This window comes from Schistocerca americana, chromosome 6 (assembly GCF_021461395.2).
Source record: "Schistocerca americana isolate TAMUIC-IGC-003095 chromosome 6, iqSchAmer2.1, whole genome shotgun sequence".
NCBI classification, from domain to species: Eukaryota; Metazoa; Arthropoda; class Insecta; order Orthoptera; family Acrididae; genus Schistocerca; species Schistocerca americana.
Window position 1 is genome coordinate 357,070,678 of NC_060124.1, and position 25,728 is coordinate 357,096,405.

Sequence of the window (25,728 nt, forward strand, 5' to 3'; positions counted from 1 at the left end):
TGTGAGATACTCCACGTATTCCGTAATGGTCCAACTTCTGGAGCAATATTTTGTGATCAACACAATCAAATACCTTAGTTAAATAAAAAAATATACCTAGCGCTCGAAACTTTTGTTTAATCCATCCAGTACCACACAGAGAAAAGAGAATATAGCATATTCAGTTGTTAAACGACTTCTGAAGCCGGACTGTACATTTGATAGCAAATCGCGTGATATAAAATGGTCAATTATCCTTACATACACAGCCTTTTCAATAACTTTAGCAAACACTGATGGCATAGAAATAGGTATAAAATTGTCTACATTATCCCTTTCTCCCTTTTTATAAAGCAGCTTTACTACTGAGTACTTTAATCGTTCAGGAAACTGACCATTCCCAAAGGAAAAATTACAAAAATGGCTAAATACAGGGCTAACATGTGCACCACAGCACTTTAATATTCTGTTAGGCTCTCCATCGTATCTATGAGTGTCCTTAGTCTTCAGTGATTTAATTATTGACTCAGTCTGCCCCTTTCTGCATCACAGAGGAGTATTACAGACATAAATCTCGGAAAGGCATTTGTCAAGAGGGTTATATGATTCCCTGTAGAAACTAAATTTTTGTTTAGTTCACCAGCAGTGTTCAGGAAATGATTGTTAAATACCGTACATATATTTGATTTATCAGTAACAGAAATATTTTCACTTCGAACTGACTTTATATCGTCGACCTTGTGCTGCTGACCAAACACTTCCTTCACAACTGACTATATGGTTTTAATTTTATCCTGTGAATTAGTTATTCTATTTGCATACCACATACTCTTTGCCATTCCTAAAAACACTGTTAAGCACCTTACAATACTGTTTGTAATGGGCTAATGTAGCTTGATTGTGACTACTTCTAACATTTTGATATAATTCCCGCTTTTTTCTACATGATGTCCTTATCCCACTAGTCAGCCACCTGAGCTACCTATTATTGCTACTACCCCGTTTAGAACGTTCTAATGGAAAGCAACTCTCAAAGAGCATGAGAAATGTGTCAAGGAAAGAATTATATTTATCTGCTTAGTTATCGGCACTATAAACATCCAGCCACTCTTGTTCCTTGACAAGGTTTAAAAAAACTCTCTCTTGCTATGGATTAACTTTCCTACATAGTTTGTAATTATATGTGATATTTTTTGAGTACAGAAGCCTTTTAGTGTTAAAATTTACGCATCATGATCTGAAAGGCCATTCACCCTTTTACTAACAGAATTCCCATTTTGTAATGAAGAATGAATAAAAATATTGTCTATGGCTGTGCTACTGTTCCTCTGCACTCTAGTTGGAAAAAACACAATCTGCATAAGATCATATGAATGTAGGAGATCTACCAACATCCTTTTTCTTGCACCATCATATACAAAATTTTAATGCATCTAGGTTAAAAAAACTGTGTATCAACAAAGTCACCTGTTTTTCTGCGGGCTTTTTCATAGCATTCCTGATCAACGTCAGTACGTGCTGCAACGTCCCCTTGCATGGATCCAGACTTGAATCCGTCCTGGCATACCATCGATGATAATATACAAATCGTGCCACTATTCAGTGGCTGTCGTCGACGTCCAAAAGCAGGTCTTTGAAATCGATCCCTCACATGTTCGTTTGGGTTCATGTCAGGGGAACAGACAGGACACTCAATTCTGGCGGTCCTAGCTTGCCGAAGGAGCGTGTTCACGAGAACAATACGATTACCACGCCAATTATTCATCAAGATGAAATTGTCACCAAAATTTTGGCGATACGGTTGCACAATCTCGGCCTGTACCGTACAGCAAACCACAAGAGATGTTCTGAGGCCCCTAGTAATGCCATCCAGAATATCACCTCACTGCCACCATGTTAAGCATGAGGGACACAGTGCTGAAGGCGTTCGGCATTAACGGACTGTCTCCGGACATGTTGTCTGCAATTATCATGGCACTAACAGATCTAAGTTTCGTCCATAAGCAACATCCGACACCAATTCCTGGGCGTCATGATTTATGCCCGTCTGTTTCGGAGTCGATGTTGTTGTAGCGTACGACGTGGTACTGGCCACAGTCGTCGGGAATGGAGGCTGGCATCATGCAGTCGTATGCTAGCAGTTTTTGCGATGCATGACGTCCTGTAGCCTCTCTGGACGCCGAATTCACTTATGGAGAACTAAGTCAATGGATGGTCTGGGCGGTACAAGTTCTTTGCATTTATCAGTTAATTGGAATCGATCCCATGTCCACATTTTAATACGACTCCGGTGCAGACGTCGAGCAACTTCCCTGGTTGACAAGCCTTCTGCGCGTATCGTGATGGTGTGGACAGGATCATTGGTCGCCACTGTCTTTCGTGGTGTAATGGTTGTTAACTCTGTTGTTCCAGAAGCGTCTCTAATGCATCCGTACTGGTGCTTTCCTTTCAGGTGAAATCAACAGGAGTGCAGACTTCTACACTTGGGTAGCGCTCATGGTAACTATGTGTATGTTTACAAACAACGTCAGGGGGTGTCTCTGCTATCGACACGGGATCAGTCACAATAGCCCCACGCCTGCACGACATATCGGCGTGATGCAACACTGTTGTTGATGTGTGTATCATTATGTTTCATGGCTTCTTGTTTTCTATTAAAATCTACCCCATGTTTATATAGTTGGGTGCCTTGTCTACAAAGTCGTGGATAATAGTTCACCTTTGCTTACAAAATTTTGGTTCCGAAAATTGTACTCCATAGTGTTCTGACAGAAGATGGTGCTCCTTTTTCCAAGCGAACAAGCCTTTGTGTTCCTTCAGTCGTGTATTCATGCTTCCCTTTGAATAGCCAATATTGACCAATTCTTCCACATTCTCTTTTTGTATTTCCCCGTCACGTGATTTTCCTAACCTCTTAATTAACTGTGTTCTAGCACGATACTGTCAAACTTTCTCTCCCATTTTTTCCCTGTGGCCCACAGTCTAAATACACCTACCAAAAGTTTTATTTTTTTGATTTTCACAAGTACATACGAACTGTTTTCTTTTTCCTGTTGTAGGTGCTACTTATTTCACTATTTATTTTATAACTATTGCTAACGACACTAGATATAAGACGATCAATAACATGAGTTTAATAGTAAATGTAGCGTCCAATATGAAGTATGTGTGGGTCGATGTATAGCGGATCTTATCACCCTAATCTTGTCACGATTAATACACAAACAGATTATTTATCATTTAAATTTTCAGGGACCTGAAGATGATGTACAGAATAACGCAAGACGTAATCTTAAGCTTCCTTGCAACAACAGAGTTGTAATTCTATATTAGTTATAAAATTAATATCAGTGAATATTTGAAACTTTATGCTAGATCGGGAATCGAACCCAGACAGCCCCACATTTTTCAGGCCTTGGTCATAAAACTGATCCAACCGAGGAAGCCTCGTAATCCACTAGCCACTATTTATGTTCTCTCCTTCTACATATCACAGAAACTGGGTCTGCGCTTCTGATACATTGGATACAGTGGGAAGCTGGAAATAACGGGCAAGAACCAGTGGCAGACCGGAGTCCTGAGTTGGTCTTTAGTGGGTGCTCGGGTGGCTCCGGGTTCGACTCCCGTTTAGACACATACCTTAAAAGCTACCACGTTTCCCTAATAACAACTGAATCTCCTGCCCACAGGGGGCGCCCTCAGTGCTGAGCCAGCGGCGCGGCTGCCCAGGTGAGTGACTGCTTTGTTTCTGGTAGTCCGTACGGTGTCTTCTTTATAAAACATGAAAAACCCGATTTCAGCTCAGAAGTTACTGAAATATGTATCTCTGGTTAGAGTTACTGGAGACAGCAGGAAGCTCTGCAACAGCATTAATTCGATTTGGGGTGTTTTTACGAACGAGAAATGAACATAGTTCATTTCATCCACTCCTGCCTGTATCATAACTGTCCAGAAATAATGACTGTTTAAAGCAATGGAATCTTATGCAAACGGTGTGTTCATTTTGCTCTCTACATCTGACCTATTAACGTTTATCATGTGATTACGATGGCTTTCCCGGCGCAATAATTGATAATATTCTTCTCGGGTGTGCAGCCGGATCATAACGTCATCTTGACACAATATTTCCGCGGTCCAACTGGCCGCCATCTTCAGCTGTGAGTGCTGGTACACGATCTCGCCGGAACTGACTTCTCAGCGCAAGCGGCGGCCCCTATATAGGCCGCAGAAGACCCACAACGGGTGCGCGAAAAGGTGCCGTAACTGTCCTCTAGCGCAAGTAAACATACCGCGCCGCCAGTGGTGGAAACAGGCGAAATAGAGATATCGCTATCAAAAATTAAAAATTTTATTCCGACGATCGAAACACACCGTTGTTGTTTCAAGATGACGTTATGATCCGGCTGCACATCCTAGAAGAATATTATCAACGTTTATCACAATCGTTTCTCCAAGTTCCACTACAAAAATGTATAACATTTGTTTTTGCAATTTTCCAAAGAATTTTATGACAGAAAATTCGTACTACTAGTGTGCCTGTAACAAGTGTGACAGGTTTAAATATAAGGGTTTTCGAGTGATAACTATATCTGCAGAGTTCACGATTGTATCCCAGGATAGGGGATCTTACAAATAGGTTTGTCCTCGCCTACCACGTAACGTGAAGAGCAACGACACACATATTAAACTGCTGTACATTGCGAACATATTACTTCTTAGGCTTCCTAAGTTCCCACAGTTATTTCAAGAATAAAGTAAATAGGACGCTACGAAAGTACAATTACAAACCCGGACAATGACTATCTACACGCCAGCTATCGGTGACAAAATATGTGTTGCGAGTAGTGTGGCGGCCCCCTTCCTTATAATGAGGCCTGAATTTAGTTATACGTTACTCAGTCCTGAACGCTATGCTCACAAGGGAATCTCCCCATCGCACCCCCCTCACATTTAGTTATAAGATGGCACAGTGGATAGGCCTTGAAAAACTGAACACAGACCAATCGAGAAAACAGGAAGAAGTTGTGTGGAACTATGAAAAAATAAGCAAAATATACAAACTGAATAGGCTATGTCCAAGATAGGCAACATCAAGGATAGTGTGAACTCAGGAGCGCCGTGGTCCCGTGGGTAGCGTGGGCAGCTGCGAAACGAAAGGTCCTGGGTTCAAGTCTTCTCTCGAGTGAAAATTTTACTTTCTTTATTTTCGCAAAGTTATGATCTGTCCGTTCGTTCATTGACGTCTCTGTTCACTGTAATAAATTTAGTGTCTGTGTTTTGCGACCGCACCGCAGTACTGTGCGATTAGTAGACGAAAGGACGTGCCTCTCCAATGGGAACCGAAAACATTTGATCGCAAGGTCATAGGTCAACCGATTCCTCCACAGGAAAACACGTCTGATATATTCTATACGACACTGGTGACGGCATGTGCGTCACACGACAGGAATATGTTGTCGACCCACCTAACTTATACACTTCGCGAATGGGTAAAAAGATTCTTCTACCTTGCCCGATTTAGGTTTTCTTGTGGATGTGATAGTCACTCCCAAAAAAGTGATGAAAACATAAGAGTTTGTCATGTAAACCGAAAATAAAAAATTAAAATTTTCACTCGAGGGAAGGCTTGAACCAAGGACCTTTTATTCCGCAGCTGCTCACGCAAACCACGTGACCACGGCGCTCCTCTATTCACATTTGCCTAGATATTGCCTATCTTGCGCATGGACTACTGGGTTTGTATATTTGGCTTATTTTTTCATAGTTCCACACAACTTCTTCCTGTTTTCTCGATCGATCTGTGTTCAGTTTTTCAAGGCCTATCCACTGTGCCAACTTATAACTAAATCTGAGGGGGATGCGATGGGGAGGTTCCCTTGTCAGTAATAATTTAGCTGTCACAGTTTGTCTCGGATGAACGACCGCAATTAGGGACGTAAAATAAATTTTAAAAATTGTGGAAAATTGAAGTTATTACTACAAAAACCCTAACTGCATTAAAAAATGTCCCTCCGCTGTATGCGCCGTTAACCAGAACAAAAGAAAACAAAACTGAAAAACAAAGAATAAATATTTGTCCCGGCTTCACGCAACGATTCACAAACTGCACACCACACAAATCTACCAAAAATAAACACAACGCCATATGCATCCACTCTGTAAATTAAACCATTCATCACTTGACTAAGAATGTAATATACCCCGGAAAGATATAGTAGACACTGCACCTAGTAATATTATTTTTCTAAAAGTATTTAAAAAAACATCATAACTGCAATCGCTCTGACGCAATCATATAACGTTCAGTAAAAAATGAATACTATACACTGACTTACTATTCAACTCTTCTTTTTTTTTTTTTTTTTTTTTTTTTTTTTTTTTTTTTTTTTTTTTTTTGCCAACAGCCACTAATTGTAGATTCTGTACCTCTTAATCATTTTCTCGCGCCAGCTCTTTCACATTATTGTAATAAGAAAAGCAGTCCAGATCGCAATAAATTACTTACTTTTAATTCCGGTAATCGGTTTTGATGATGTACACAACCATCTTCAGCGCAAGGCTCTGAAATGGAACACATTTATACCGGGTCAGGTGTAACAACACTTATCCAACTAAAATCTAAAAAGCAACATAGTTAAGATTTAAAATACAACGATGTGTTAGTCGTGCGACATAAGTAAGCAGTTAACGGAGCTACAGCGTGGCACCTACAGGTGCCTATCACTGATTGCTGACTAGTTCGCAAACGCTACGTGCTATAAAGTAGAAGCTCCGCCCGCCGTCCCCCACGTGACCTGTAATAAAAACACAAATGTCGAGAATATAAACGTAAAACATGATGTTTTACCAGAAGTCATACAACATTGCTTAAAATAAAAAATAAAAAAGTTTAAAAAGTTGAACTACCCGACACCAATAGCTAAAATATTAAAAACTGCTCTCTTGCTTTAGGCCTAATTGACCGAGTTATTCCGTTGCGTGTACGTTACCGACGTGTCTAACACAGCAGCCAAGCAAAATAACATGCTGTGGAGGCGCAAGCTGGCTTGTTCTGCCATCCTAGGCGTTACTTTTCCAGCTGGAGGGAAGATGCAGAAACATGTCCCGCCTAATACTCTTATGCTGAGAATAGACATAAACTGTATATTTACAAACACAGTTTACTTATTAAAATTGTCGTATATTCTTTGAAAACATATTACAATGAAACATAATAACAGCCAAAACAAAATTTTGCAGTCTGTCCTTCAGTTACAAGAACTATTAAGATATGGTTAGGTAGTCGTGATAGTCTGTCGAAGCATCGTGGTTTACAGTTAATGACAACCAGCAGCAAGCCCGAAACTTCTTTGGACATTTCCTATTAAAATTTTGTGAACTCATAGCTGCTGTCTAGACAGCATGCGCGCACATCAAGCACAATTAAATTGCGCCATTGAGCAATATACACTCCTGGAAATGGAAAAAAGAACACATTGACACCGGTGTGTCAGACCCACCATACTTGCTCCGGACACTGCGAGAGGGCTGTACAAGCAATGATCACACGCACGGCACAGCGGACACACGAGGAACCGCGGTGTTGGCCGTCGAATGGCGCTAGCTGCGCAGCATTTGTGCACCGCCGCCGTCAGTGTCAGCCAGTTTGCCGTGGCATACGGAGCTCCATCGCAGTCTTTAACACTGGAAGCATGCCGCGACAGCGTGGACGTGAACCGTATGTGCAGTTGACGGACTTTGAGCGAGGGCGTATAGTGGGCATGCGGGAGGCCGGATGGACGTACCGCCGAATTGCTCAACACGTGGGGCGTGAGGTCTCCACAGTACATCGATGTTGTCGCCAGTGGTCGGTGGAAGGTGCACGTGCCCGTCGACCTGGGACCGGACCGCAGCGACGCACGGATGCACGCCAAGACCGTAGGACCCTACGCAGTGCCGTAGGGGACCGCACCGCCACTTCCCAGCAAATTAGGGACACTGTTGCTCCTGGGGTATCGGCGAGGACCATTCGCAACCGTCTCCATGAAGCTGGGCTACGGTCCCGCACACCGTTAGGCCGTCTTCCGCTCACGCCCCAACATCGTGCAGCCCGCCTCCAGTGGTGTCGCGACAGGCGTGAGTGGAGGGACGAATGGAGACGTGTCGTCTTCAGCGATGACAGTCGCTTCTGCCTTGGTGCCAATGATGGTCGTATGCGTGTTTGGCGCCGTGCAGGTGAGCGCCACAATCAGGACTGCATACGACCGAGGCACACAGGGCCAACACCCGGCATCATGGTGTGGGGAGCGATCTCCTACACTGGCTGTACACCACTGGTGATCGTCGAGGGGACACTGAATAGTGCACGGTACATCCAAACCGTCATCGAACCCATCGTTCTACCATTCCTAGACCGGCAAGGGAACTTGCTGTTCCAACAGGACAATGCACGTCTGCATGTATCCCGTGCCACCCAACGTGCTCTATAAGGTGTAAGTCAACTACCCTGGCCAGCAAGATCTCCGGATCTGTCCGCCATTGAGCATGTTTGGGACTGGATGAAGCGTCGTCTCACGCGGTCTGCACGTCCAGCACGAACGCTGGTCCAACTGAGGCGCCAGGTGGAAATGGGATGGCAAGCCGTTCCACAGGACTACATCCAGCATCTCTACGATCGTCTCCATGGGAGAATAGCAGCCTGCATTGCTTCGAAAGGTGGATATACACTGTACTAGTGCCGACATTGTGCATGCTCTGTTGCCTGTGTCTATGTGCCTGTGGTTCTGTCAGTGTGATCATGTGATGTATCTGACCCCAGGAATGTGTCAATAAAGTTTCCCCTTCCTGGGACAATGAATTCACGGTGTTCTTATTTCAATTTCCAGGAGTGTATGTCGCATTACTTTATCGAACATGTAACCCCTGTGGCAAAACTACCAGTCACACAGCCATGTAAAGCGGGTTCTCGCCATTCTCGCTTGTTCACTACATGAGTTCCTGCGATCACAGGGAAAAATGTCCGCTATATACACTACTGGACATTAAAATTGCTACCCCACGAATATGACGTGCTACAGACGCGAAATTTAACCGGCAGGAAGAAGATGCTGTGATATCCAAATGATTAGCTTTTCACAGCATTCACACAAGGTTGGCGTCGGTGGCGACACCTACAAAGTGCTGACATGAGGAAAGTTTGCAACCGATTTCTCATACACAAACACAAGTTGACCGGCGTTGCCTGGTGGAACGTTGTTGTGATGCCTCGTGTAAGGAGGAGAAATGCGTACCATCTCGTTTCAGACTTTGATAAAGGTCGGATTGTAGCCTATAGCGATTGCGGTTTATCGTATCGCGTCATTGCTGCTCGCGTTGGTCGAGATTCAATGATGTTAGCAGAATATGAAATCGGTGGGTTCAGGAGGGTAATACGGAACGCCGTGCTGGCTCCCAACGGCCTAGTATCATTAGCAGTCGAGATGACAGGCATCTTATCCGAATGGCTGTAACGGATCGTGCAGCCACGTCTCGATCCCACACTCAACAGATGGGGACGCTTGCAAGACAACAACCATCTGCACGAACAGTTCGACTACGTTTGCAGCAGCATGAAATATTAGCTCGGAGACCATGGCTGCGGTTACCCTTGACGCTACATCACAGACATGAGCGCCTGCCATGGTGTACTCAACGACGGACCTGGGTGCACGAATAGCAAAACGTCATTTTTTCGGATGAATCCAGGTTCTGTTTACAGCATCATGATGGTCGCATCCGTGTTTGGTGACATCGAGGTGAACCCACATTGCAAGCGTGTATTCGTCTTCGCCATACTGACGTATCACATGGCGTGATGGTATGGGGTGCCATTGGTTACACGTCTCGGTCACCTCTTGTTCGCATTGACGGCACTTTGAACACTGCTGCCCTGGCCAGAACATTCCCCAGATCTCTCCCCAATTGAAAACGTCTGGTAGATGGTGGCCGGGCAACTGGCTCGTCACAATACGCCAGTCACTACTCTTGAGCCAGCCGAAGTGGCCGTGCGGTTAAAGGCGCTGCAGTCTGGAACCGCAAGACCGCTACGGTCGCAGGTTCGAATCCTGCCTCGGGCATGGATGTTTGTGATGTCCTTAGGTTAGTTAGGTTTAACTAGTTCTAAGTTCTAGGGGACTAATGACCTTAGCAGTTGAGTCCCATAGTGCTCAGAGCCATTTGAACCATTTGAACTACTCGTGATGAACTGTGGTATGGTGTTGAAACTGCATAGGCAGCTGTACCTGTACACGCCATCCAAATTCTGTTTGACTCAATGCCCAGGCGTATCAAGGCCGTTATTACGGACAGAGGTGGTTGTTCTGGGTACTGATATTTCAGGATCTATGCGCCCAAATTGCGTGAAAATGTAATCACATGTCAGTTCTAGTATAATATATTTGTACAGTGAATACTTGTTTATCATCTGCATTTCTTCTTGGAGTAGCAATTTTAATGGCCAGTACTGTACATAAACGAGCAGGATTTTTTTCATCAGTCTGCAGCAGTCGCCATGGTTCCTGGTGGCGCGAGCATCACCACATCGGACGCCACCAGCACGCACTACATCGCCGCCGCCAGTCACATACTTCCAAGCGCTGGTCCCTGTATCCATCCTCGAACATGTTATATAGATCCCTGCTTGGTCAGTCAACGGCATTTCGCATCAGGAGTCACCCCGAGCCAAGCGCTAACCGTCCGCGGTCCCTCAAATGGAGTTCCCTTCTGCAGGGGCACCAGTCACTCTGGGACCAATGCCGGCCGCAAATTGCGGACTCGCCAGCCGGAGTTCACCAATGAAAATAGAGGAGCACTTTGCTGGCTGTATTTCAAACCTCTGGATCCCCGTCGAGTGTCCCCTTTTCACAGCTTTGCGGGACGCCAACTCAGACGTTGGCTCTGACCTATCGCCTCACAGGACACAGCCCACTACGGTCATCGCCCACAGCCGATGAAGGTGGAGCACATCGAAGGCCGCATATCAAACCGCCGGGCATTGAAGAAGTGTCTTCTCCAACATCATCTCTGAGTTATCACCTCGTGGGACATCACCCAGTATGAACACCGCCCACAACTGAATACCGAGGAGCACATTCCATGCCGCTTGTCCAACTACAGGGCCATCACCGGGTGCCTCCTCCGCATCGATTCGTATGACGTCACCTCCGTCATCGTCTCCAAACTCTCCGCCTCGGAGGACTTCATCCTACCACCGATTTCAGTCTCCTACAACCACTACCGGACATTCCAGCGTACAGTAATTAACTCTAAGCCTGCACCAAGTTACGCACCTTTTTCGTGTTGTGCGTTGACTTAATAAAGTTCTTTTGTTTTACCTACATGGGCTCTATCTAGTAGCGTGTCTTTCCCACTCGGTCACGACTGCAAAAAATGAGAGAAATGTTGTATTAAGCTCCACTTTATAAAAACAGAAACTGTAACACGCTAAACCACTAACGTGCGACATAATTACTCCACTCTTGGTCGCTCGTTTAAAGACTGCTGTACAACTGACAGAACTGTCAAAGAAGAAGCGAGACTAGAGTCGCACATTCATGTACTTACAGAACACGAGGCATCCCCTAAAGCTCAAAGGCACCAGTCATTAAAAAAGACTTAGAAAAAGACTAATGGCGTCTTTGCTATCGTACGACCTTATAACATGCTTCACTTTCTTACGTAATCGTCCTACACTTGCAAGCGCTTTTCGTAATGCAGCATTATCATATTCAACACATCCGCATACAACGGCAGTCTTGATTTCCTCGTCGTCTTGAAAACGGTGTCCACCTAGACATTGTTTCAGCGGTGTGGTGCCGTTTGTAGTGTGAGTAGTCGAAAATTTTCAACAAAAATGCTGAACGTTAACCTTCGTACGGGAACTACGGATGCAAGCGCGTAGACGTGGAGGAGGATTATTCCAGTCAATACTTCCCCATGCCATCGAGTTTGGATGGCACATCTTAGTTCGGTGAGCGTTTCGCAGTACACGACAGCTACAGTTGTTGACTCAAGTTCAACCAAAAGAACGACCTCTTCTTCAATTACAACTGAAGCCATTAATTTTCGATTCGAGTAAGAAGATTTCTTGAATTTTTTTTTTCAGTTTCATCTACGTTATATGATACTACTAAATTGACGGTCGTTTTGAACCTGCGCTAGTGTAAGATATCGACGTCTCGTCGTCCGTATCAGAGAGAAAAAACAAATCATCCCTATCTTAATGATGGCGGTCCAGAAACGTTCACCGGCTACATATTTTTTTGCCGATTGTGTTGGTCGATAGGCATTTTCGGTTGCCACCACAGGCGTCCGCAGAAATTTATCCTGGGGGATGGGGCTGGACTGCACAATTGTGATTTTTTTGTGTTAATGAGCTGGTCCGTTTCGGAACGTGTCGGTTAAACTAACGAAGCGCAGAAGTTGGCTAAGAAGTGTAGCGGAATCACGGGAAGTCACTTCTGGAAGTGTATGATAATTCTGTAATCATTAAAAATTCTGTACTCCAGATTGCAAGGGGGGAGGGGGCAAGTGCCCCTCTTACCCTCTTTCGGACGCTTTCGGTGTCCACCTCATACAGTGCTACGTCCAATATGAGGAAAGTCATTGCCGCAGCATCAGTCGTTAATCATCGAATAGTTTGCATTTCTTGGTCCACGTTTTAAACTATTTCATCAGTCTGTATACTGGACGTGCCACCCTGACCTTCCCCAAGCAAACGTGTACCAACGCTTCTGGTCTCCATGTCACTTAGTAATCATCCACTCACTTATTATCTTAAGTTCATAAACTAGGCACAACTCCTGTTTAATTTGAGCAACTGTAGATTCTTTTGCACACAAAAACAGAAATATAACACGTACTTCTATACTGTTGGGAGTAACTGTTTTCGAAGGCTTCGTTTGCTTTCACCCTCCCACTGCTGCTGAATGATGCAATGATTTATGTGATTTTATAAACAATAAGTGGCGCAAAATTCTGTTCTGGGCTGGACTCTTACTCTCAGAATTCGCCTCGTGTGCTCAGTTAATGGTGTTCCAGTCAGCTCCAAAATAGGATATATTTGAACAGACACACGGGTGCAATACTTCTGTGCCGGCCGGTGTGTCCTTGCGGATCTAGGCGCTTCAGTCTGGAACCGCGTGACCGCTACGGTCGCAGGTTCGAATCCTGCCTCGGGCCTGGATGTGTGTGATGTCCTTAGGTTAGTTAGGTTTAAGTAGTTCTAAGTTCTAGGGGACTGATGACCTCAGATGTCAAGTCCCATAGTGCGCAGAGCCATATGAACCAAATAATTCTTCCGTCCTCTAATCATAACAATTTCGTCGTTTGTTTTCCGCAAGTAAACAGCAAGTACTGAGTCACGTTAGTTTTCCATGAGAGCGCACGGACGTACACGCAGCAAACTGATCGTTCACTTCGACTGAAGCGAACGCTTGTCACAACACAATTCAAAGTCAAATAACACCTGAGCACTAATGGTCCACAGCAGCTTCTCATTCATGCGACAAATTCCTCTTATTTGCAGAAGAATAGTTCTCCTCGATTACGCAACAATTTTTATTAATCACGACAAGATATTATTCGGTAATAAATTGTATTATAGCCATGGTTTCCCAATGCCGTTGTGTCATTTCCTTTCCGTTTCATTTTGCGCAGACCTCGAATACTTGCTCGATCACTAGGAAGTTGAACAATAGTCCTAGGTTATTCTGTCAAAGTTCCTTATTGGAACTTCCTAAGTAGGTTATCGCCTTGTGTAATTTCTCGCGATGCTTTACCTTCACAGCCTCCCTAACCCCAAGAGCAAATTTCGGTAGTGCGCTGCTCTGGCAGTATGCCTCTCACGAGCATAATATGTTACCACCACATCGTAGCAGCAATAAACAGTCACCATCTCTTTGTCCAAATATAATTCAGTGTTCGTTTTTGTTTACGGTGGTATTGAATCCACTACTTCCTTTCCTCTTTAGTTTCGCGGTCATAGAGAGACACCAAGCTGATCTGACCGCCGAAGAAGTCATCTTGATTCGCCTGACGCAGTTGCAGCGAATGGCGATTTCCGGGCGGCGAATTTCATGTTGTTCAAAATATCGTGTAAGATTTTGGAAACTGATCCATGACTGACTTTTCCTACTGTCGCCTCCAGTGAGACACGCCGGTCTTCGAACACCATGTCGGTTTCCGGTTCTTCACAGAGGGATGCTCTGCACTTCTTTCTTTGACGTTCAGACCTGGTTTATTACAGTGGAAGTGTCTGCGCCACCTTATAACAACAATCATTTATGACGGTGCATTTTTTCCGTACACCTTCACTAAATGGCTGGGAATTGTTTTCGCGTTGCTACCCTGCAAAAGCAGATCATGAATTATCGCACCACACTCCATTTTATATATGAAGTGTGCTATTCTGTTTTGGCTTCGCTAGTAGCGTGCTATCGTTTTGCAGACATGTCACTGTAAGAAACAAAAAGTTAATTACGTAACTTCATTTTCCCTAGGTAATAATTAAAATTTTGTGAATAAATGTTGTGTTATACGTCTCCACATTGCTTGTCAGCTGATGGCATTTATGTGGTACTCACTTTCGAGGAAAGACGTCATGTGGAACCTCGTTCTGTCATTAGTTTCCTGCTCATTACCTGAGAGAAAAAGTGAACTACACAGAGGACATAGTCGGACATCAATGTACCTGTGACACACCAACGGCTAGTATCTTAAAGATTAGACTGGCAATTCTGCCACCAGAGGGAATTAGTGTTGTTCACTTTTAATGTTGTCACTAGACATGTATGGTATATAAAGGAGCGTGGTCACTGTGAAGGATGCGAAGATGATGTGCGCTCATGAGAGGCTGTGTTATCAGCACCTGACAGTGTTCCCCTTGATATCTGCGCCTGCCAGCTGAGAGCAGATAATGGATTTCTTGCAGTATTCTGCGTCATTCCGCGCCATTGGTCGAAGGCTAGAAACAACCGGACTAGGGAATTAAGGTGTCAAGCGTAGGCTGCCGTTAACACCACTACACAAATGGGTGCGTCTGGAGTGGTGCTGTGACCGGGAGGCATGGACTGTTGATGAATGGCGTCGCTTAGTGTTCAGCGGTGGATCGTGGTTTTGCACTATTTCGGATTACTATCGTCAGGGAGTATGGCAGCTGTCGTAGCGGCCCCTTATCAGTTAGAGGGCCCGCACAACAGACAAGCAAGGTGGGCTGCCGACCTCCCTTCAAGAGGTCAGATCGAAACATTGCCAGGGAATGTAAACATTAACAGAATTTCCACATAAACACAGAACTACTTCGTTGAAAGCCATGCGACAATGATCCACCAATTGGAACTAATGTGACTACGTGTAGCGTATCGCCGAATCAGCGTTATAAGCACGCCTGCAGAGTCAAACCGGAAGTCTGCACCTACAGTTAGGACTGCTCCGGACAATACTTACGCCGTAGCATTTAGAACGTTGTATCTTTGTAATTGGTAGAGTATTATTTTGGTTGTTATAGTCTTTTCATTGATTTGTACTCTTATCTGGTTTTTGCCCCCAAAAGAATTGTTGTGCTTCTTGTTCTTCTTGCGTTTGGAAATTAGTGCGCACCAAGAAGGCGTTTTTTTTTTAATTGTAATAAAGTATGTTCAAACTTTCCTGCAGAGCGCAAGACATTACGGCAGTGACCTCAGGAGAGCTCTCATCCTTCCGTTGTTCTCGAGAGTTTTCCCTCCTGGCGTCGTGATATGGGGAGAGCCATCGGGTATGACTTCAAGTCACAGCCTGAAGCGACTGAGAGAACCTCTACCGGTACAACGGGGCGTCACAGATATTCAGCGTCCTTGCGTGTTGCCTCTGAAGCAGTCTTCTGACTGGTTCGATGCGGCCCACCGCGAATTCATTTCCTGTGCCAACCTTATCAGAATAGCAGTTATTTCCTGGATGTATTCCAATCTTTGTCTTCCTTCATAGCTTTTACCCTCTACGGCTCTTCCTGGTCCCGTGGAAGTTATTCCCTGATGTCTTGACAGATGTCCTATCATCCTGTCGCTTCGCCTTGCCAGTGTTTCCCACATATTCCTTTCCTCTCCGATTCTCCTTCCTTTATCAGTCCACATAATTTTCAACATTCGTCTGTAGCAACACGTCTCAAATGCTTCGATTGTCTTCTGATTTGGCACCCAGATCGCCTGACATGAATCACATACAACATTTATGGGACATAACGTAGAGTTTAGTTCGTGCACGAAATCCTGCACCGGCAACAGTTTTACAGTTATGGATGGCTACAGAGCTGCCTCTATAGCCATATATAACTGCATAAGTGTTACCGGTGCAAGACTATTGTGTACTAACCTAACTCTTGATTATGTCCCATAAATGATCGATGGGATTCATGTCAGGTGATATGGGTGCCAAATCATTCGCTCGAGTTGTCCAGAATGTTTTTCTAACCAATTGCGAACAGTGGTTCAAAGATGGTTCAAATGGTTCTGAGCACTATGGGACTTAACTTCTGAGGTCATCAGTCCCCTAGGACTTAGAACTACTTAAACCTAACTAACCTAAGGACATCACACACATCATTGCCCGAGGCAGGATTCGAACCTACGACCGTAGCGGTCGCGCGGTTCCAGACTGTAGCGTCTAGAACCGCTCGGCCACTTAGGCCGGTGGTAATTCAGTATTATTATGATGAGTCGGCGAGCACAGTACTTACCATGTTGATTTTGTAATGGCGCTCGGGTAGTGCAGTTACGTAGCATTACCTCACAGTGCTTTGTTAAGTAGCATAGCAGCACTTGTGCTTCTGTTTACCACGCTCTGAGGTATGTTGCGGCGACAGGGTGCACTGTCATCCATAAAAATGCCATCCTTGTTTGGGGAAATGGAGTCCAAAAATGGCTGCAAATGATCACCAGTTGATCGGTTCAGTTGGAACAGAGGACCCTATCCATTTCACATAAACACAGCCCACACAATTATGGAGCCACCATTAGCTTCCACAGTGCCTTGTTGACAACTTGTCATCTTGTCCCTTCTCCATATCAGTGTTCTACATGTGTTCCTTTCCTTGGGAATTCTTTGTAGAGCCTCCTCATTCCTTACCTTATCAGTCCAGTTAATTTTCAACATTGTTCTATTGCACCACATCTCAAATACTTCGGATCTCTTCTTCTCCGGTTTTCCCACAGTCCATGTTTCACAACCATACAATGCTGTACTCCAGACGTACATTAGCAGAAATTTCTTCTTCGAATTAAGACCTACGTTTGATACTAGTAGACTTCTACTAGCCAGGAATGCCCTTTTCCCCACTGCTAGTCTGCTTTTTATGTCCTCCTTGCTTCATCCGTCATAGATTATTTTGATGCCTAGGTGGCAGAATTCCTTAACTTCTACTTCGTAATACCCAGTTCTGATAAGTTTCTCGATGTTCACATTTCTGCTACTTCTAATTACTTTAGTCTTCACTCGATGTGCTCTCAATCCATATTTTGCTCTCATTAGACTGTTCATTCCTTTCAAAACTCCCCGTGAACCTTCAGTTTCAATGTGGATAGCAATGTCATTCGCGAATCTTATCATTGATATACTTTCACCCTGAATTTTAATTCCTGTTGAACCCGTCTTTTATTTCCGTCATTGCTTCTTCCATGTATAGATTGAACAGCTGGGACGAAAGACTATATCCCTGTCTCACACCCTATTTAATCCGACCACTTCGTTCTTGCTCTTCCACTCTTATTGCTCTGTTTTGGTTCTTGTACATATTGTATATTAGCCGTCTTTCCCTAAAGCTTACCCCGAATTTTCTCAGGATTTAGAACATCTTGCACCATTTTACATTGTCGAACGCTTTTTATAGGTCGACGAGTCCTATGAAACAGTCTTGATTTTCTTTATTCTTGCTTCCATTATCAGGCGCAACGTCAGAATTGCCTCTATGGTGCCTTTACCGTTCCTAAAACCTGTATTCAGGTCAGAGTGAGTGCAATGTCACACTGATAAGAGGCCACTTCAGACAGGCAAATTCTTAGAAATTAGACTTGATTTTCTAATTGCTTCAATAACATTATATACTCTGTCAACCCATGCGTTCATTTCATTTCCTCCTCCTCTTCGGAGTGCTTCTTTCTGTGTCGGGCAGTGTGCAAAGACAAATGACTTAAGAAGACCTCCAATATTTGGAATCACCATGTATTTACAAGCAAGCCTCGCAGGCATGCCACGGTCGCAAAGTGAGATCTACGGTGAAACGACTGCGAAGGTCGCTGAATATTCATAGTGACGTGCGGAGAGCCCCGTGCCCCAGTTGAAGACGCGCAGAAGCACGATGACCTGCCGAGTTCTTTGAGTCGCGCGCCTAAGTGCAGAACAAGAGGAGGGAAGCTGTTCAATTAACTGGCGCATGCGCAGTCCTCCACCATTAGCGTATGCGGCGCATTCAGAGGATCTGCGCGCCGAATGGAACAGAACGGAACGGAGCGGCTAATTTGCATATAAATCCCGGAGGGGTCGACGGGATTCGAAGCAGTCCCCGGCTGTACATTCAGGCTGGGTGCTGGCTGCGAAGGCTCCGCTCGCGACTCACAAGCCCCCAAATTTAATCTCGCCACGTTCGCCTGGCAGTCGAGTGGGAGAGAATGAGGCAGAATGGTGGGGGTGGGGGTTGGGGGGGGGGGGGTTGGTGCTGCTGCTGCGGTGGTTGACTGCCGCGAAGAAAATTCGTATTCCTCTGCGAATTCTTCCCGCGCTCACGTACAGTGGAGATTGCGTATTCCGAGCAGGGGCGTTTATTATTTGTTGTGTGTTTGGGTTTAAGAGGCGCCAGGGAGCTGCGAAAGGAGACGGAGGTGGTGAACGGAGGGGTAGACGTAGGGAAAGCGAAAAAACGTGGGTGGGAAGGGACGCTTGGGATGGGGAGGGGGGGGAGGGACACATCTCCGTTATTCATTCGACCGCACCGCCTCCACGGGTGCTCGGCAGGAATGCCGTGCTTAAGTCGGGCAGAATATAAAACCGGGTTCCAGTACGACTCGGCGGGCGTCAGGAATTTTAAGCGAGGCCGTGAAATATTTTTAATTGGAATAATTAGCGGGACAGCGCTCGGATAGTCTAGTAACTCCGAAGTGGAACTCTGGGGTAGCAATGTCTACATTACCCGGAGGTGTAGCGTTTCTGGCTATTGGAACCATTACTTTATTGCCGCAGATTACACTTGATTTGAACGAGCCTATAAACGCAGACACATTTTGTCACTCTACTACCTCGATGCAGCGCTCGTAGGAAACTGCACCAAAAAAACTGCTTGTGTTCTGATTGGTTGCTGCAGTGAAAGTTATAGGGGAGTACCCTCTCGCCACCGGGATAAATCGCTTATTTTATTTTATTAATAACAGGGGACACATTTCAGACTTGTCTCTACCCAGCTCTGTAATAGAAGTTTAGTGTATTTCTGAGTCCATTTTTAAACGATCACATTAGTTTTTATGTGCTACAGTCGTTTTCTAGAAATACAAAAATTATTCCGGAAAATTAAGGTTTTTGCAAATTTGAAACTATGTTCCAAGGTATATAATGCTTATATACCTGGGAACAATTATTTGATTCAAATTTAAAAGCGTTGCAATCAAAATTTTGGCACTACTGTATTTAATGGTCTATCTGTTACAATATTACTCTACTACACACGAACAATTAGTAAGTTACGCGTTAAAAACTTTGCCAAATTGAAGTTATTGGGAACTCAGATCATTTGCAAGTATCACATGTTCCATGATACACGGCCTTCCTTTTCAAGGTACGGTAGAACCTCGCTAACCCTGCCTCAGATCGTCAGACTCTCCGCTTAGTCATACCATCCCAGTTCCGGTTTTTGTTTCCGTACACGGGCCGCTGCTACAGTCAGGTCTAACTTGTCGATGACTCAGTCTGCGATATGGATCAGTAGACTGTTGACCTTTGCTCCGTTCGGATCTAACCCCTCCTTGTGACCTCCTGTCCCCCCTCCACGTTTCTTATTTGAAGTTCAAAATTTTCGTTCAGTGTCAACACTAGTTCCTGTAATCCGACGAAACAGAAAGTTTCCATGTATGTGTAAAATTGATGACGTTGTGGTATAACATTTCTTCATTTCCCAATGGAACGACGTAATGCTGAGATGCAGACTCTAGATTCGTTTTTGCAGAGAGCGCATTTCAATCCCCCCATCTAACTGTTAAGTCTGGTTTTTCATCATATTCCTAACCGCGTTAAGCAAATGACGGAATTACGACTCTGAAAAATTCATCGTCGATTGCGTGCCTGTCTAGCTGTAGCTGAGCTCATTCTATTTTATCGCTTGCGCCGTCGTCCAGCATTTTGCGCGGGGTTGGCGTGGTTAAATCGGATTTGGCATGTTAATTGGAAGGGGTGGCCGGATGCCCTTCCTGCCGCCATCCTCCCGGGATGGAATCAGAGTACCCCGTCTGTCTGCGTCTAGTGTAAATCATGGAAAAGTGCGGATGTGTTTCAAATGTCTGTGAGTCGTGTAACTGAGGCGGGACGTGGGGACTAGCCCGGTGTTCACCTAGAAGGATGTGGAAAACCGCCTAAAAACCACATCCAGGCTGGCCGGCACACCGGCCCTCGTCGTTAATCCGGCGGGCGGATCCGATCCGGGGCCGGCGCGCCTACCCGACTCCAGGAAGGAGCACATTAGCGCTCTTGGCTAACCTGGCGGGTTCTGTAGCTGAGCTCATTGTCCGTACGTAATGAATTGATTGTCGACTTGGTTAGAATTTCCATCTGGCATGCTGAATGGCAACTAGTTCTAAATGTGGGAAAACGTAAGGTAATGCAGATGAGTACGAAAGACAATCTTGTAGTGTTCCAATACAGTATTAGCGTACCGCTGCTTGACACAGTCCCATCTGTGGCAAAACGATATAAATCGGCGTGAAATGGAACGAGCCCGTTGGTTGCAGAGAAGGCGAATGGTCGAATCTGTCTATTGGAAAATTCGAAGGAAGGTATGGCTCATCTATAAAGGAGACCGTGCACGTAACACATGTGCAACCCATTCTTGAGTGCTGATCCAGCGCTTGTTGGATCAATGGTATCAGCTGAGAAGCGTGCTGCCGATTTGTCACCAGTACGGTCCATCAACTTGCACGTGTTATGGAAAAGCCCCATGAACTCAAAAACTAATTCCGAAAGGGAAGAAGGTGTTATTGTGAAATGCTCTTAAAGATAGAGAACGGGGTCTGCGGCAAAGTGCAGGACGATTTACTGCACCTAACATATATCTTGTGGGAGGATCGTGAAGCATAGAGACAGTCGTGTTTCCGTAGATCCATTTGCGACTGGAGCAGTAAAGGTAATAACTGGCAGTGGTTCAAGTTACCATCCGCCATACTCCTTACGATGCTTGCGAAGTATATCTGTAGATGTAGAGCTGCATCAATTTTGTGAGGTACTGGTGTATATATAACATTCAGCAGTATTTGCGTTAGCTAGATTCATTTTAAAATGATAATTATTTATTTTCTAAATACCGTTTGTCTCATTTGGAACAGCAGCACCTTTTTATGGAGAATTGTATGTCCTTTATAGCATTGGAGATATAGAATCCAGCTCAGAAAATTATCGATAATCTTGCTACTGCACTTGATGGAGTACTGGTATTCAGTATTTTAGTGTACTGCTGGATATGTATTACCTTTTCTCTAAAGATGCACAGAGTGGCCCCTTGTAAAGCTCGAATGTGGAGCAGAATCTCATTTAATAAAAGTTCTGTTACTGCTATTCAGGAAACACTAGTTATTACTATAAGAAACGATGTTTCTCGAATTACGTTCATTAATTTATTTGTTATAGAGCACTATTACCTTAGTCCTCATATCGTCTGCCAATATGAACAAGTTACACGTGGTTAATTGAGGAGAAACGTTTCGTTGTAGTGGATGAAAACTTGGTTTCGATTATTTCTGCATTTTTTCTGTGTACATACATCAGTATCATCGCTAAAGCTTATCACCTGAAGAAGGCGCTTCCCCCGCTTACCGTTTCGGTACTGATGTCATTTCTATAGGCTTCTGCGCTACTGTTGTTTAACATTGTTGAAGTTAAAGGCTAAGCCGCTGCGTTTAACAAGGTCTTACTCGAGGAAACGGAAAACGTGTTTGTGTGAAAACGTTTTGCACAGTGCAAAATTGGCCGATATCCGCCTACTGTAGGTGTGGCTACCCGCCAGTCAAACTCGTCATGCGGGCGGTATCACATGTGTGTTGAAGGCGCCCCGTGCTTTTAAAAACTCACTACGACACTCGAGGAGAACGTACCAAAGACCTCCCATAATACGTTCTCCGTACTAAGTTACGCGTTTTTATCGTATAAGGAAATTTTTCTGTGACTGTCATGATGAATGTTTCTCGATACCTACATGTAGGCTCGTTGCTAGTTATTTTTCGGGCGTTGCAGTAGTGTGGACAGGTTTAACTTTATCTCTTAAATTACAGTCTATGTTTCGATTTTGTCGTAGACGTTCATTCCACTACACGTGGGCCACGAAACTATCTTACTGCCCATGCAAAGAGAGTCTTTTTCTCAAGTTTCCTATTTAATTCATTTACCAGAACTCTACGTAGAAATCACCATTCCACGTAAGGTAGCTGTGGTAACATACGAAACAACTTGGTAGTGTCCTGCAGGAAAACGACACTTAGGCTCACATTAACACAAACTTTTGCGCAGTTTTTAAGACATTATCCGGAGGCAACAATATCTATACTTAAGGCTACAAAACCAGAGATTCTGGAGGAAGCCCATACTGCGTAATGCATTCACAGAAGTCTGGGCTATCCAAATTACCAGCACAGGCAACTCTCACGACCGCGAACATGTTAAGTTATTAGAAGTACCCCCTTTCTTCTTGCGGATGACAGCGACTCTGTGTCTCCTACTCAATGACTCTTCATCTACTCTAAGCGTACATAAAGGTTTTAGCGTCTCCTTAACTAAAAGCCCCACTGTACACAGGATCACCGAAGTGCTGGTAGTGATGCGTGAAAAAAAGTCGTCCCGTTAATTTCACTTAGGTCAAATGACACAGTGGCATCACCGCTAATGAAGATGTCGAACGCTTAGCCAAAGATGCGGCTACATGGGACATACCACCTCCACTGCAATACGCAGTGCAGATTACCGGTATGTCATACACAGACGCATAATAGAAGACTGGTACTGGGAATTGGAGGAAACATCAAGCCACAAAAATAAGAAGTATGCCACAAATCACCCTCCGGTCCCCTATTCCACGACATCTCATACAAATTCAGTGCCTAGGAACATGGACTCTCTAATACTGGGTAGCTAGATTCATATTTAACCACGAATGTTCCCATAAACATTTCCACAGGCTGCATCTCGTAGCGACACCTTTCTGCTCTTGTGGAGAAGATGAGAATGCAGTTCACCTTTTCTTTGGATGTTCCAGACTACATGGAAGTCCTAAAATCCATTTATAAGAACTTTGAAGCTTGGTCATCCATTGGCAACGGGCGCGACAGCTTTCTTAGCAACAAAGGATCATGGACTTTTCTACGCAGTATACAGATTCACTGTTAGATTAGATTAGATTAGATTTACTTTCATTCCAATTGATCCGTAGTGAGGAGGTCCTCCAGGATGTGGAACATGTCAGAAAAACAACAATACATGACAAATATTTAAACTAAAACAAATAAGCTAATGTACCATTCCACAGGTCCCAAGTGGAATGATCGTCATTTTTTAATGAACACTAAGAGTCATTTTACAAATACTATTGCACTGAATTTAAAATAAAAAAGTTTTATATTTATTTATAAGGTAAGAAACATGTAATACAACTACTGTAATACTTATTTACAATGAACACATTACTGCACTGAAATGGTGCAGAAGTTAGATTATACTTACACACACACACACACACACACACACACACACACACACACACACACACACACACACACAAATTTTCAGTGAACACATTACTGCACTGAAATTGTGCAGAAGTTATGTTGTACTTATATACAAATCAGTTGGTTTTCCTCAGAAATTCATCAATGGAGTAGAAGGAGTTGGCCACCAATAAATCCTTTAGGCTTCTCTTAAACTGAATTTCATTGGTTGTTAAGCTTTTTATGGCTGCTGGCAAGTTATTGAAAATGTGTGTTCCTGAATAATGCACACCTTTTTGTACAAGACTAAGTGACTTTAAATCCTTGTGAAGATTATTCTTATTTCTAGTATTGATTCCATGAATTGAGCTGTTGGTTTGAAAAAGTGATATATTTTTAATGACAAATTTCATTAAGGAATAAATATATTGGGAAGCTGTAGTTAGTATCCCTAGTTCCCTAAACAGGCTTCTGCAGGATGTTCTTGAGTTCACACCACATATAATTCTTACTGCACGTTTTTGTGCCCGGAAAACTTTAGCTTGGCTTGATGAATTACCCCAGAAAATAATCCCATATGACATTATGGAATGAAAGTAAGCATAGTATGCCAGCTTTTTCATTTTTATATCCCCTATGTCTGACAAAATTCGCATTGCAAACAGAGATTTGTTAAGACGCTTCAGCAGTTCTGTGGTGTGCTCCTCCCAGTTGAATTTATTATCAAGCTGTAATCCCAAGAATTTAACACCGTCCACTTCTTCTATCTTCTTGTCATCATATGTTAGACATATACTCTTGGGACACCCCTTACAAGTTCTGAACTGCATGTAGTGTGTTTTTTCAAAGTTTAGTGACAAAGAATTGGCTAGGAACCAGTGATTAATGTCTACAAATATTTTATTGGCTGATCTTTCTAAGACTACACTTGATTTGCTATTTATTGCAATGTTTGTATCATCAGCAAACAAAACAAACTTGGCATCTGGTAATGTTACTGATGAAAGGTCATTGATATACACAAGAAAAAGTAAGGGCCCCAAAATGGAACCTTGTGGGACCCCACATGTAATTAGTTCCCAGTTGGATGATGCCTGATAGCTTGATAAATGTCTCTTTCCTAATAACACCCTTTGTTTCCTGCCAGAGATATAAGATTTGAACCATTTTGCAGCATTTCCTGTTACACTATAATATTCTAGTTTACTTAAAAGGATATTGTGATTTACACAGTCAAATGCCTTTGACAGATCACAAAATATACCAGTTGCCTGCAATTTTTTGTCTAATGAATTAAGTACATTTTCACTGTAAGTGTAGATAGCCTTCTCAATATCAGAACCTTTTAGAAATCCAAACTGTGACTTTGACAGTATGTTATTTGAGATAAGATGGTTATAAAGACGACTGTACATTACTTTTTCGAAAATTTTTGAGAATGCTGGCAACAGTGAAATTGGACGGAAATTTGATGCTATTTCTTTATCTCCCTTCTTAAACAGTGGCTTAACTTCAGCATATTTCAGCCATTCGGGAAATATTCCACTGATAAACGACTGGTTACACAGATAGCTTAATATGTTACTTAGCTCAGAATCACATTCTTTAATTAACTTTGTTGATATTTCATCATACCCACTAGATGTTTTTGATTTTAAAGATTTTATGATGGACATTATTTCTGTTGGGGTAGTGAGGGTCAAATTCATATTATGGAAGTTACTTGAAATGTCTGGTCTAAGGTAATCCATAGCAGCATCTACCGAACCTGACAACCCCATCTTTTCAGTAACAGTTATAAAATGTTTGTTAAAAA

General features: G+C 43.7%; 1 protein-coding gene across 1 annotated transcript in view; it reads left to right on the forward strand.

Annotated features, from left to right (window-relative positions):
- Positions 1-3,663: 3,663 nt before the first annotated feature.
- The window catches only part of LOC124619319 (protein turtle-like), a 906,568-nt gene continuing 884,503 nt past the window's right edge, over positions 3,664-25,728 (forward strand). The window contains exon 1 of the mRNA XM_047145628.1: positions 3,664-3,708. The gene's annotated coding sequence lies outside the window, so the exon portion shown is untranslated. The remainder of the gene's footprint in view (positions 3,709-25,728) is intronic.